This window comes from Schistocerca gregaria, chromosome 2, assembly GCF_023897955.1.
Source record: "Schistocerca gregaria isolate iqSchGreg1 chromosome 2, iqSchGreg1.2, whole genome shotgun sequence".
Taxonomy (NCBI): domain Eukaryota; kingdom Metazoa; phylum Arthropoda; class Insecta; order Orthoptera; family Acrididae; genus Schistocerca; species Schistocerca gregaria.
In genome coordinates, this window is record NC_064921.1 from 485380114 (window position 1) to 485393141 (window position 13028).

Consider the following 13028-nt stretch of genomic DNA (forward strand, 5'->3'; position numbering starts at 1 on the left):
GGCCCACAACCTTCCGTGTGGAGTCGGAAGGCTTCAACGATCACTTCTTGGGGCACCTCGTAAAGGAGCTCAAACACCCGAATTATTTGAAGATCAAAAACAGTGTGAGCTGCCATCACTTCCCAAATATGTCCATTACAAAGTTCGAATTTTAGTCTGTCTGCATGCTGTCGAATTACGTCAGCGCATGCTTTTTTCGTTGTAATTTTAATGTGGAAGATTCTGCTGGTGACAGGGAAGCGAATACCTATCACTTCTTCTGGATCCAGCTGTAGCTCTATGCGAATGAATTGTTAGATTTCGTAAGCGCATGGTCGCTCACACGTCACCAGGCACTAAGAGTGCGCCGTAGGAAACAATACTTACGGACGCTAAATAACACAAATACCGCCGAAGTAAACAACTCCGCCAGCGGAGCTCTGCCCGGAGTGCTACCACGGCCAAAATCCGACTGCTTAAGGCAGATGTGCTGAGCACTACACCACCACTACATTATGGCGCACACGCGGAATATCCTAGTTTAATGCACTCCGTAAATCTCAGTTCATATCTTCAGCCCATTTTCTCCTTCTTAAATAAATAAATATTTACCCAAGATGAAATCGAGACACACATGTCTCTAGCAAAACGTAATTCAATCAAATTAATAGATCACCCAGGAGGGATTCAGCCACTACGTGCAATCCTGGCGTGCTGTACCAGTATCTGAGAGCCTCGGCAGTACTGAGGATTTAAGAAAGGAAAAATGGCCTGAAGCTGTGAATTGCGGTTTGTGTTAGTGACGGCATTGAACTTGGGAAGCCCGTGAAACTGAGCCATAGTGCAGGATGGTTTAGTGGTTAGCACATATGCCTAGTAAACAGGAGACCTCACTTCGGGCTTCAGCGTTGCCACCAATTTTAATTCATTACTTCAGCTTCTATCCTTAGATCCACCTTTGTTCGGAGAGTTGGTCTTTCCGTTATTTTTCTCATTGAAGTGGAGTAGGTCTACCTCTCTTTGTCTTGGATTATGTAACTTCAAGTTGGTTTTGTTTTCGGTAGTAGGCACAGTCGTCCTCTGAATGGTTGCCTTTATCTGGCTGGAATATTCTACGCAAGTTCTCAGGGCGCAATCTTATCATCTGCACAATAAGGTGTAAAGTATCCTGTGTCAAACTTATAGGTTCTAGAATCACTTTTAATTTTCATGGTATTTTATTCCTTGAAACTTAGCTGAGGAGTTTCCAAATTTATTTATCCTTTTATTCCTTCTTCTCCTTTAACTGCATCTTCCTTCAAGAACGTTGACGGTCAGTTGTGTGATCTGCTGCTTGTCCACGGCTTCCCTGAAAAGCGATTCTGTGCTTCATACAAACCACGAGCTTAAGTTATTTAGCCATGCTAAACTTCTACGTCCTGGACCAACTCTGTGATCAGTCTTCACTGGAACCATTTGCCGCAAGGGGTGGTATATATTGTTCTACTGTATACTGGCAAAGTATTCGAGTTTCCTTCTCTTGATGGTACTGAGAATTTCTAAACCTTGGTTCATACGCCTCAGAACGGCCACATTTGTGACGTTATCATTCCCTTGCATCTTTAATGTCTTTCGATACGTGCCCAGCTCAAATTCCCCCAATTTCTCACCTCATTCTAAACGCTAAGCGCTAAGCACCTATGAATGAACCACCAAAGAGTAGGGTTTTTTACACGTCGCATCTAAGTAGTTGAGCGCGAAGTACTATACTTACATCACGGATAGACAGAAATTTTTCATTTTCTGGAGTCAACTTCTGGCCGGTTCAGTTCTGCATCGAATTTCTTGAGATAAGTAAAAGATACTGTTGATCTGCACCCCAAATATTTATGTGACCGAACCTTTTCGGTCTTGCCATTAAATAATGCAAGAGTGCCCTGAAGCTAACCTCGGTTTCTGCTGATAACCATCCATTTTGCTTTCCTGATCTTTAAACGTAACCTCTTGGTGTTTCTGTCTTCAGGAACAGTGCTTAGTCGTTCTCAAACATTGTCCAACTTGGTTGCAAGTAAGACAGCGTCATCAACATATGTGACGTTACTGAAGATAACTCCATTAATTACAACTTTTCGAGATTCATCATGAAGAGCATCTTTTGAGACCAGATGTTGAAAACTTTCATAATCAATATTTCTTCCGGTACGCACTTTGGTTCCTGTACATATTTCCTAACAATCAGAAGTCACAAGCCCAGGCTCTAGCCCCAGTTCAGTTATGTAGATATATGTGGAAATTAAATGCCTTTACTAAGCTGTGCCTTTTGGTAGGGGGGAGGGGGGCAAGGTATCTTGACCTACATGACTGCTGCCCTATCCTCCTTAGATCCACACCAGCACAGAAGAAAGCTGGTGTTTAAATGCTCCGAAATGTTCTATATACTTGTGTTCTTTCTAAAATCACAGGCAGAAATAATACTCTGTATAACAGACAACTGTACGTACTTGGCAAGGACGTGTTCCATTTCTAAGGTGAAAGTGGGTCAGAATAGCTTCAGATATTATCTAGCGGTCCATCTCATTAAGCTGCACCTATGTGGAAGAACTTATAGAAGTTCACCGTACCTTGTAGCAGAGAGAAGTGAGTAGAAGTAGTGGTCGTGGCTTACTTTACAAGGAGGAGCTAATGGTACAGAAAAGCCATTAAAAATTTCGTCCGTTCCAGGGTGAAGTGGCTGCCAATTACTGAGAAAGTGATATATGACCGACAACCAACATATTTGGGCAGCCGCACGACGTCAGAAGACGTCGATCCGTTGCTCGCGGCTGTCCGATATCGAATTCCGTCGAGTCGGAGTTGGCGCCGCGACCCATCGATCAGCGGGACGTCGACGTCGGCGCAGCGACGCTCTGACCGCGCTACGGCGCGCGGCGCTGCTCCCCAGATATATTGCTTCCCAACTGACGCCTTAATCTCGACATCATTCCGGTTGCCGCTTGCGGACAGCCGGCTATTAATCATAGCGCAGGCAGTCCGGGAGCTGCTCCTTGATGGCTGCCGGCTGCCGCGGGACCGCCTCAGGACGTTCCAAGCCGCGGCATCCGCTCAGCGGCCTGCAATAATGAATAATACAAAACCTTACACTTTTAGATGTGCCGTAATTTTCTTCGAGACAGAAAAAAACTGGCACAGTGCTTTTCTGTTGCAAGTACTCATTATAAGCTGCCTTGGGTCATTTTTATGCTTGCGCAACTCCTAACATGGCTTTTCAGTGTACTCTCCTTCTTCATCTCTTATTCCAGGGGTTAGTATCCCGACGGAGGAGGGTCAACATTTAAGGTTGGATTTTTCTTCTTTGACTTGCGACAGCAATTACGAAAGAATTTCAAGACTGCATTCAGCACTACGGAACCCTTACGTCACTTCTACAGCACGTGCCCTTAAACACCATGATCATGAATTCTGTCTGGTCGAAACGGGTAATTTCATTTTGAAAAGACTTTTTGCTTGTTGTGGCATGAGAATAAAAGAGCATAATCTGCCACGACATAATCTACATTAGCAATATTTCACTTTCTCCCCAAAATTTGTAATTTATGGTGCTTCTGTGACGAAAACTCACGGATAGCAGGGCGCATTAATAGGCCGCTTCCGTGATTTGAGGATGGACGCCGGCCTCGCATCGTATTCACTCACCGGAATAAGCGTGAGGGCCACTGAGCTGGCCAGCCTGGGTGTGGTTATTAGGTGGTTTCCGACATGCGACTACGTGAATATTGTACCTTCTAAGTCAACCGATTCACAGATATTTCGAAAAATGTTCTCACAATTTCATGTGATACGATAAGACGCAAACAGATGGTGCACACAAATACCTTCCAATTGAAAAGGGGGGCGTGGGGAGGGGGGGGGGGATGGGGGGTTGGCGGCAGAAAGGGAATACAGTCTCCCCCTACCACCAACACTGCCAAGTCTGCATTAACACGGGGACCCCGTGAAGATACGGGATAAGAGCAGGATAAAAGAGTGGAATTTCTGTGACTGAATGAGTTACCAAGTAAAAATCGTAGTTATATCGAGTATCACATTGACAAAATATCAGTCTGATGGAAAAACTGGTAATTAGCTCTTAATGTCGAGAACTGTAATGTTCAATTAAAGTTAAACTTTGCTTCAAATCTCTCAGAAACTTGAAATCACTAGTGGAAGTGTTCGAACAGGTATTCGGAATGAGTTGGGTTGCGGAACGAGACAGCTCATCGTGTTCCTATTGCTGAATCAAAAACGCAAAATTGGGCGATAAACTGTTTCATGAGGTACGATCAAAGAAGTACTACTTCTGAAAAAAAAACAAAAAAAAACAGAAAAACATGAAATATGACGAAAATCGCGTCCACCTTTTCGAATAAACCTACTCAATTTTGCATGCCATTGGCTTCTTAAAATTATCCTGGCAGTCGAGTAAGTGTATTATTAAAACGCACTGTGTAATTACCTCAGCGATCTCACTACAGTTTCCTGAATTTCACACTGATAGTTTCAACGTCAGTACACGACATCTAACAGACCATTACATTCCTTCCACTAATCACAGTCTCATGAATGAAATCTATGCCGTAATGTAAGCTCACAGCACAAAAAATTAGTCACCCCTTTGCAAATCACTGCAAGCCCCATTTAATACCTTGTCAATCCGCCACTGGACTGGCAGACCGCCTGGTTTCCGTGTACAGCTACGTCGCATCCAGGTTAAGACACTTGCTGAAGATCTGATTCCGCATTTCCATCAAATTGCGGGGATGCTGATGTCAGCGATTTACACGCTGCTCCGATTTCTTGTGGGTTTCAAGTCAGGTGGTACTGAAGGTCAATCGAGAAGTAATGGGGTGGGGGGAGGGACTGAACAGAAAAATAGTGATATATACTTGAAGCCCGGTGAACTTCCTGTTCTCTCGCTAACGATTGTGGATGGACCTTTACTCACTGCCTGCAGCAATTGCTGTCGGGTTTGGCAGCGGTTTGATTCAGAAGCCGCTAACCACGTCTCCTGCCCCCTCAGTTAGGATCACTTTTACGTCCACCATTCTGACGTCATGCTTCATGGACACATTTGTTACACCACTGCTTGTGAACAAGTTGAATAGCTCGCCGCGGAACACCAACAAATTCATGAACTTCACACACCTTATGATCTTGGGAGCGGCCAAACACCAGTACCGCTTTTTACCACTTTGTCACGTTCTTACATTTACCTGTGTTTACGTACAATCTCGATTTGAAATATGAACTTCTCACTGATCACTACTGCCTTATGCTGACACTGAGGCTGTGGAACACGTAACTCCATCGCTGCGGCATCTACGAAGGCATAACGATTCATCTGTGCGTGCGCACTGGAGTGACAACTTTTTTGTCTAGTGAACTTAGGTACGCATACCAGAAGTGCGACAATAGTATGGTTTAACCTGAATAACACAACTTTCTTTACGTGAATACTTTGAATGGCTGGTAGCTCAAATTTGATTTGTGTTAATATTTTCCGCTTGACTACTTAACATTACTTGAGCAGTGCCTGTATTTAGTGACTTTTTTCTAATGAACACAAATACGAGGAAAGAACAGTGCCCTTCTTCAAAGAAACATTTGTAGGCCACCATCCTGAACTGAAACTGGAAAATGTATTCTTGAACGTCTTAAGAACGGTAACTTCTAAGCAATGTATTCCGTAACAATACTATGAATGTATCTTCAAACAGAACACTCACAGCACTGATGAACTGCAAGTGCATGCTTTACCATAGACTAAAGACACCTACGAAATGTCAGTATTAATACAGTTTCAGGATTTAGATCAGTGTTCAATTATCACTGATTTTTCTGCCTTAACTTACTGCAATCAAGGGGTATTTTTCAACTGTCGCATTTCGTTCGCTTTTATTTGCAAGACACCTTCTATGGTCATTCTGAAAATATGGATGCATAATATTTCTCTACAGTTTGGTGTTTCTGAATTAAACAATGTATTTACTTATTAAATTTGGGAACGATTTAGCCACGCTGATTTGGACTGTTTACATTTGCTGCGAACCCGAGATTTTTGGTTCACTGTTGTCAGATACTGACGGGAGGCGAAACTTGGTCCGACCTTCACTTTTGCCATTTTTTTTTCTTTTTGTGAACTCTGCTTTTCTGACGCTGTACTTCTGATTTCCCACTTAACTGACTTTTTTAAAACTGCACAAGAGCAATAGTACCGTAGCTTCAAGTGTTATGCACTCAGAACAGTTTTGATATTTATGCATTTGCATTCTGTATAGGTTGTGATTATTGCCAAATTGTGTGTGCGAGACAGAGATAAAGGAGATTGATGGGGTAGGTGGCAGATAGAAATTAGTGAATGTGTGTATGAGATTTGGGGGGGGGGGGGGAGGTTGAGTGAGAGTAAAATGGGGTATGTTAAATATTCAGATGTTCAGAGAAGGGGGGGGGGGGAGGGAGTGATAGTTCGAGTTTTCCGAGGGGGGCGATGGGTCACATTGACTACAGGGAATGGAACTGGGAGGAGACGGTAGTGGTGAATGGGAATTATGTGCGTGTGAGTGCTTGGGACTTGGGGAAGGGAATGCGGTTTGTAGCGAATCGCTGATATGTGTACAGATGAGGTTATATGTCTATATTTAATACTATATTAAGAGGAACATTAATTTTAAATCTATTTGTTTTCTCAGGGTGGTCTAATCATTTGTGAGTTGTTTCCTACCAGTTAATTTATGTATGCGATAGTTTGCTTGTAGGGTGAGAAGTGTCTTTGTCATTATTCGCCATGATGTCTTGCTCTGTATATCCGATGTTAATTTTATGTTGATATTGGTGTTGGTGTTAGTGTTCAACAAAAACTCAGTGATTTGTCCTTTACTTCATGGCCCTTATATGCTCTTTGTGTCTGGTGTCAGGTTAGCACCTGGTTTGATTATAACAGCTACTGCAGAAAATGACCGTGCCAACAAACACATAATATCAGCGTCGGCGATGAAAACTCAGTAAGCTTAGTATTTTGTTCGAAAATATTGACTAGTAATTACAAAAAAATCAGTACTACTCTAAAAATTTGCTGTGATAGGTCTTATTAATACTAAATGAAAGATGCTTTTGCTTACTGATTGTTTTAGTGTAGTTTATAGTATTTTTTACTGCCATGACGCCAAGGTTCACGACAAAGATATGAAGAAGGCAACATGAAGTGGGGCAGTCACAATCGAAATTTTAAGTATAACATAATCAGTGGTTGAAGTACTGACAGTTCGTACGTGACACTGAGTCGGGAAGCAGTGTGTCGCTGTGTCGAGGCGGGAGTTTCCGACAGCGGCCACGGACCTTTTCCACGTACGGCTCACACACAGCACATTTGACGAGATTCAGGCGGTTTGTTTCTGGGGCTTGCATGTACTTCTAGAACAGATGGACCTTCCCTTGCTTCTCCTAACTTTACATGATCTTTCCTGTAATGGCTCAGTCAATACCCTTTGAAAACAAAGAAAAGTTACAATACAGCCTCGTCCTTTTCCTATCAGTAACTATAAGGAAAGACTTTTTATGATGAACCGTAAAATACCTACGTAAAGATCCCAAGTGAAATTGCATCAGCAACATCACCACACAGGCCAGATTGTTAACAACTATTCGAGTCCAAATTCCTAGCTCAATAGATACTTACACAGAAAAATGAAAAAGTTCTTTAACTCCATTGGAGTGTTTACTGTTAAAATAAACGTGATCTGATAAAATCAAAACAGCGAGTCTCCGGCACGTGTATGGCCAGCTCCTATCGACCTTGTTAATGTGTATGCAAGCACATCGGATATAATCAGTAAAAATTTGTTGTGGCATGAACAAAATAATCTCGGTGAAATTATAGAGTTGATTAAATTATTGCAAGTGTCCTTATCTTTGAATTCATTTGCCTTCAGTGATAAATTTTATACTCAGCCAAAAGTTCTGGAAATGGGTAGCACCATTGTGAGTACATTGGCAGAGATTTTTGTCAATAATCTGGAGAGTGAATGTTTCATCACGAATCCTGAGTTCGTATCTAATATTTCGTCATTCCAAAGTTACGTTCATGATATACCTATTCTATATGAAGATGATTATGGTACCATTGTTGTACATACGTACTCTGCAAACCACTGTGAAACGCACTGAACAGTATGTTTGGGTTTCTTCGCATTCTGATCGTGCATGGAGTGCGGGAAGTTTGAAGCACACGGAGTTCTTAGAAGATACGTTGACATAGTGTGGCGACTGTATCATCTACATGTACGTCTAAGTACATTTGCTGTACACAGCTGCGAAAAGATGGCATGGACTACCGTATGTTCGAATTACGAATGTGTATGGAGCTAGGGAAGATTGACGCACTCAGTGTTTTTACATGATTCATCTGACGTGCTCTCTGGCTTATCCGCATCTACATCCATATATCTGCAAGCAGCTGCGAAATGTATGGCGTATGGGTCTCAGTACTGAACTGTATGTTATGGTTTCTTCGCACTTCAGTCGTGTATGGAGCGTGGGAAGATTGAACCACACTAAGTTCGTGTATGATTATTTCACAGGACTTGCTATCGGTCCCACCCACGTCTACATCTAGACGCACGATGTGTAACCAACTCCGAAGTGTGTGGTATACGATACTGAAAATTTAATTGTGTGATTGGATTTTCTTCACCTTCCGGTCATGTATGAGTGTGGGAAGCCTGATGCACCAAGTTCTTGAATGATACGTTCATCAGATCGGCAAACTTTCTCATTTACATCTAAACCTTCATACATACTACGTAAATCACTGTCAATGCGCAGCACTTGGTACCTAAATTAGTACAAAGACCTTAAACGGCGCTGTGAGCGGTATAATTAGCCCACCCTTGTTCTTGTGGTTGCTGTGGGAGCTATGAGATAGAATTTTATTTCCAGATACATCACTTAATAAGGGCTCTAGAGAGTTGTAAGTAGGCTATCGAGGGATGACTGGCATCAGTCTTGTGTCCTATAACTGTGGAGCTGTTTTAGCATTTATTTTACGTGGGACCCTTAGATGAGTCGCGGGCGATCGCTACGGTCACAGGTTCGAATCCTGCCTCGGGCATGGACGTGTGTCATGTCTTTAGATTAGTTAGTTTTAAGTAGTTCTAAGTTATAGGGACTGATGACCTTAGAAGTTAAGTCTCATAGTGCTCAGAGCCATTTGAACCATTTGAACCTTATATGAGTCACACTAATTTGTCCTTTAGTTGGCATTCAGTTGCTAATGATGCTGGTTTAGCAGTGCACCTAGAACGCCTAAATGATCTAGCCCAAATGACATATGACGACACAACTCTAGTGCAAGAATAAAATTTGGCAGGATCATGTAGACATTCATTTTACCGAATAGCTGTTCCAATGATTAAAGCGGGCTGTTACGTTATATAGTCGAGATTCTTTTCAGCTAATTAATGGGTGCGTTAGTAGAGGGGTTTCAAAACTCCTTTTCCGTGACCTATTTTCCCAATATCTTCAATTTCGTGTTTTATTCTGTGTGTAAAGAAACAATGAATTTTGTTGACGGTGTGAGAACATTTAAGTTTACTTACTGATACGCTGCTGGACAAAACGTAACCAGCGACAAGTTACCACTACTGCTGCAGTAGAACGTAGTGCTTTCTGGAAAATGAAGAACTGCTGTTCCTTGTAACTACTAACGTCTGAGTTTTTGTGTAGACTGGATTATTGAACGCAATAGCCATAATATATTGTTGTTGGAAACCATCTAATTTTGAAATTGAGAAAATTGCGTCAGATTGCGGACAAGTTTTGAAAAGTTATTACGACTTAAAATGTTAACGATAGATTCTCTGAATATACACCATTAAGTTCCAGGTACGTGTCGAGCGTTTTTTTTTTTTACATTTACCTGAACCCTATTTTGCTAGTTAAAGGATTATGTGTATGCCAGTTGTGGCGACTGCGTGAAGGATGACAACAAAATAAAATCTGCACCACGGTCTTTTTTCTAGCAAAACACTTCCGTAATTTTGTAAGGTGTCAGGCAAATCCAACACCTTCCATGAAAACCCTGACATGATAAGCAAATCCAGTACATAGCTGCGAATAAATCGTGACATTAAATTAACCAAAGTAATACAAGTAATGAGTGAGCAAATGGAATACCACAGACTAACACAAGAATGCCTAAATTCATGTCGTACCTTCCCACCGTGAGACCGACGCAGTTCCGAGGGAAGAAACGAGAACAGAAGCCGAGAGCAGAACCGTGTTAAGCTAGAAGGCCCTACGATAAGGGACGGACTGGACACCCACGTCGCCAGCCTACCTCTAAGACTACCACCTGCACGTTTTAGTGTGAGACATTTTCGCGTCTCTGTTACGTCAAGGACCACCCCCCAGCCCATGTTAAAAGCTAGAGCCCTGCAGAAAAACAGTATAGATCTTACGATAACGCTAAAAGGACAACACCAGCTGCAGGTTTTAGTGTGAGACTTTTTCGCGTCTCTGCTATGTTGCAATCTTTAAAAACATTGCCCCACCACGAAAAGTATAACGTTTCTCATTCGATTGACAGAATTTTTGTAGGCGGAGCTTAAGGTTAACATTGAGACCCTGATTGGTCAAATGAAAACATAGCCAGATAGTTTTTTTTTTTTCAACCAACTTCGGAAAATGGTAGTAAGGAAAAGTTAGGAGGGTTAGTTCCGAAACGGCGAGCTGGATGGCTGCTGCGCCGGCCGCCGCCCACCTGACGAACACCGACAAGGTAATGAACGCACGCAATGCCTCATAACAGCACGTAAAGCTTCACTCAGAACTGCAGAAGTCTCATCTGTTACACGCCCTTTTTGCGTAATACTAGTGTCGATCGTAAATTAAACCTTCACATTTGCCACTTGAAGTAAAAATCTGAAACGCGATGATTTTTCTGTTATATAGTTACTGAGAAGCCACATCAGCCACTGTAATTTAGGACAAGTTAGATAAGTAATTAAAGATAATGGAGGGTCACTATAGACCATTTTGATAGTTTGCTCTTTTGAGAAACTTAATTTAAACCTAGATAATAGATGTGATATGGCATAGGTGATCGTTCGATCCATTGTAGAACTTGGAAACCCATTCAGGGAATATTCGTTCACATTTTTGTTGATCGCAGTTGGTTTTTACCATCCTGTATTAAAACATCTCCTTTTATCAATAGTGTAATTTATAAACAATGCTTTGTGAGTAGAATTAAATTTCCAGTGGTAAACTTAACTGTTTCTTCGACGTTATTTTACCACCTAACTAAAAATAGGACAGCCTTGAACCCCTTCCACTAAAATTTAATTAGTATTAAGATTCTTTTACAGGGAGTGCAGTGGAGCTGAAGCTGAAAAATATGGTTCAATTGTCTCTGAGCACTATGCGACTTAACATCTGTGGTCATCAGTCGCCTAGAACTTAGAACTAATTAAACCCAACTAACGTAAGGACATCACACACATCCATGCTCGAGGCAGGATTCGAACCTGCGAACGTAGCAATCGGACTGAGCGCGGTTCCGGACTGGGCGACTAGAACCGCGAGACCACCGTGGCCGGCAGCTGAAGCTGAGATCATTAAGTATTTGGTTATATCATCGCTAGTGTCACTGAACTCTTCTGAATTCTACATGTCTTGTGTGGTCTGGCGTCTCCTTACCAGCAACAGGTCCCAGGTTCAAGCTAGTTAATTCCTTAAAAAACACGCTCAGAGCGTCGTTGCGCGAAAGTGGTAGGGAGACACGATATAGAACAAACAGACACCACCATGAATGTTTAGAATGAAATTTCATAAAAGCAACTAATTTACGAACCGTTCATCCTACATGCACAGCGCTCCAATCTACAATCACGATGCAGAGCTCTGAATTAAAAGGTGAACGCTTTTGTTGATGTGAGGTATTATAATTAGCACGTGTCACGTCTGATGTAGCATAGCTTCGCTGAACCCATGAAATCACATTCGTATAAATAAAGATATTCAAATTGGATTTGAACTGACAGAACGAGGAGTCAGTGGTGATTCATATACTGAAGTGACTAAATAACTTGGCTGCGTTGTTCACAAAGGGCAGAACTTTTATACACCAAGTTCATTACGGCTGGTCTTGGCGGAGTTGGAGTCCTCCCTTGGGCATAGGTGCGTGTGTTTGTCCATAGCATAATTTAGGTTAAGTAGTGTGTAAGCTTAGGTACTGATGATCTTAGCAGTTAAATCCCGTAAGATTTCACACACATTTCACACACACACACCAAGTCCATTAAATAAAAGTTAAATTGCTATTTCATTCCAATTACTGAACGTTGTCACCAAAATAGTTAAACTAGTGTTGAGAAAAGGACATAACTTCCCCTGAAAATTTTATTTAATATTTAGTCACAATTGAAACCTGATAGTCAAGGGAAGGCAGGATTCGGTTACGATTGTGGAAGGGGCCGTAATCAATTACTACTGGTTGCCTTTCACAATTACACACATTTATTTTTAAAACAGTAATTCCAGACTCAACAATAAATAAAAAATACCACACATTATTAACGAAGGACTGAAAAACTGTGTAAATAATTGTGTTTTCAGTGCGTTAAAATTTAGCAAATCACCACAAAATACAGATACAGACAATGTTAGAAAAAACAAGTCACTGTGATCACAGCTGAATGCCTCACACGCCAACAATGGTAACAAATTAATAATGTTTAAATACTTGCTGCAATTATAACTTACAGGTATTGAAATATTAAAAAGTAAGTGGCAACAAACACGGCAGAAGGTATCAGACGCTAGGAATGGCAGTAAATAAGGTTTAAAGGCATACTGCTAAAATATAAATACCAATTTATTTTTTTCAAAGCAAATGACCACAATCACGACTGAAGGCCTTACACACCAGGAACGGAAATTATATAATTTTTTTAGAAACCTGCTGTAAAACAGTAAATACAAGCAAAGGTTAATTAAAGGAAACAAGCAACTGACAACCAAATGGGTGAAATAAGATG